The sequence below is a fragment of the Pseudophryne corroboree genome, unplaced genomic scaffold (genome assembly GCF_028390025.1).
Source record: "Pseudophryne corroboree isolate aPseCor3 unplaced genomic scaffold, aPseCor3.hap2 scaffold_385, whole genome shotgun sequence".
NCBI classification, from domain to species: Eukaryota; Metazoa; Chordata; class Amphibia; order Anura; family Myobatrachidae; genus Pseudophryne; species Pseudophryne corroboree.
Window position 1 is genome coordinate 455289 of NW_026970031.1, and position 2500 is coordinate 457788.

Below are 2500 nucleotides of genomic sequence, written 5' to 3' on the forward strand. Positions count from 1 at the left end.
TGCCATGCTGTTATCGGAGCTCCACGGCTATCTTGTCACTAAACCTTTCGTTTGAGCTCCAGGGCTTTTTGCTTTTTGTAACCCGGTTCCTGGAGCCCTGCCTGGGCAAAATCGGATGCAAGAAGGCCCTGCCCATGCTGATCTCTGAGCTCCGCGCATCTTCTGTCACGGGTCCTTTCGCAAAAGCTCCAGGGAAACAGGCTTTTCGGCCCCGGACAGAGTCCCGGCTCTCTCGCTCGCCTCGTTGGTACCTACTGATCCGGCGGAGGTGTTCTCCGGCGGGTAGCGACACGGACGGCCGAGGGCGCGCTTCACCCAGGCTTCAACCATCTCCTCCCCGAGCCCCTGGAAGTGCCGCTGGGCCGCGGGCGCCCCGGTCCGCACTCATCCGCGACACTTCCGCGCTGGAGTCCGACGCTCGCCGGCCGCGTCCCCCGGCCCGCGGGGGCCCGGGGGGAGGCCCGACGCGTGCGGGGGGAGGCGGCGGGCGGCGGGGGCGCCCCCGCGCCACCCGACGGCGCCCCCCGGTGGCCAGAGGCGGCTCGGAGCGAGACGATCGGGGGGGGGACGGCGGCGCGTGACCCGCCCCGGCCCCCTTGGCCCAGCGGACGGGCAGGCGGCTCCCGGGCGCCCCCCCCGATCCCCGCCGCGGCGCCCCCCGGTGGCCGCCTGACGCCACTGCGGGGGGTGCAGATTCCGTGTGTCCTCTCGGATAAAAACAAAAGAAACGATTCCCGTCGGGCGAAAGTAAGTGGGACGCAGGGCCCCGGGCCCCGACGGTCCGCGCGCGCGGCGCCCCCCGCTGGCCGGTCGAAGGGAGGACAAAAATAAAATGAAAAAAATTTCAAAAAAGCACTCGCCCCAAACAGACGAAAGGTACCCGGTCCGCCCGGATGAACCCTCCCCCGTGTCCCCGCCGCGGCGCCCCCCGCTGGCCAGCCGAGGTAATACACGATTGAGAGGGGGGGAGTGAAAAACAGGGGCAAAAAATGAAAAACACCCCACCCGTTTGAATGCAAAGTCCCGGAGCGGCCAGGGGTGGACGCCGGTCCGCGCGCACGGCGCCCCCCGCAGGCCAGTTGAAGGGAAGAACGGAACGAGACTTAAAGATAAAAAAAAATTTCAAAAAAGCACTCGCCCCAAACAGATGAAATGTACCCGGTCCGCCCGTGTCCCCGCCGCGGCGCCCCCCGCTGGCCAGCCGAGGTAATACACGATTGAGAGGGGGGGAGTGGAAAAAAAAAGGGCAAAAAAATGAAAAACACCCCACCCATTTGAATGCAAAGTCCCGGAGCGGCCAGGGGTGGACGCCGGTCCGCGCGCACGGCGCCCCCCGCAGGCCAGTTGAAGGGAAGAACGGAACGAGACTAAAAGATAAAAAAAAATTTCAAAAAAGCACTCGCCCCAAACAGATGAAATGTACCCGGTCCGCCCGTGTCCCCGCCGCGGCGCCCCCCGCTGGCCAGCCGAGGTAATACACGATTGAGATTAAAAAAAACCAGGCAAAAGACAAAAACACACCACCGATTTAAATGCAGTGTTCACGAGCGCCAGTCCGCGCGCGCGGCGCCCCCTGCTGGCCGCGTAAAAAAAAAAAATAATAATAATAATAATAATCCACCGTTGTGAATTTGCGATGTGTCCGGTACGGCGGCGGCGGGGAGGAGGTCTCCCCTCGTCGGCGCACCCTGGTGGGGGGAAATAAATGAAAGGGAAAAAAAAAAAGAAGAACAGCCCGGGCTCTCGCCGGCTTCCGCAGCCCGGGCTCCCTCCGGCTTCCGCGGCCCGGGCTCCGTACATACAGACAGCAAATGAAATAACGGACGGATGGATGGAAGAGAAGAACAGCCAGGGATCTCGCCGGCTTCCGCAGCCCGGGCTCCCTCCGGCTTCCGCGGCCCGGGCTCCGTACATACAGACAGCAAATGAAATAACGGACGGATGGATGGAAGAGAAGAACAGCCCGGGCTCTCGCCGGCTTCCGCAGCCCGGGCTCCCTCCGGCTTCCGCGGCCCGGGCTCCGTACATACAGACAGCAAATGAAATAACGGACGGATGGATGGAAGAGAAGAACAGCCAGGGATCTCGCCGGCTTCCGCAGCCCGGGCTCTCGCCGGCTTCCGCAACCCGGGCTCCAGCCGGCTTCCGCAGCCCGGGCTCCCTCCGGCTTCCGCGGCCCGGGCTCCGTACATACAGACAGCAAATGAAATAACGGACGGATGGATGGAAGAGAAGAACAGCCAGGGATCTCGCCGGCTTCCGCAGCCCGGGCTCCCTCCGGCTTCCGCGGCCCGGGCTCCGTACATACAGACAGCAAATGAAATAACGGACGGATGGATGGAAGAGAAGAACAGCCAGGGATCTCGCCGGCTTCCGCAGCCCGGGCTCTCGCCGGCTTCCGCAACCCGGGCTCCAGCCGGCCTCCGCAGCCCGGGCTCCCTCCGGCTTCCGCGGCCCGGGCTCCGTACATACAGACAGCAAATGAAATAACGGACGGATG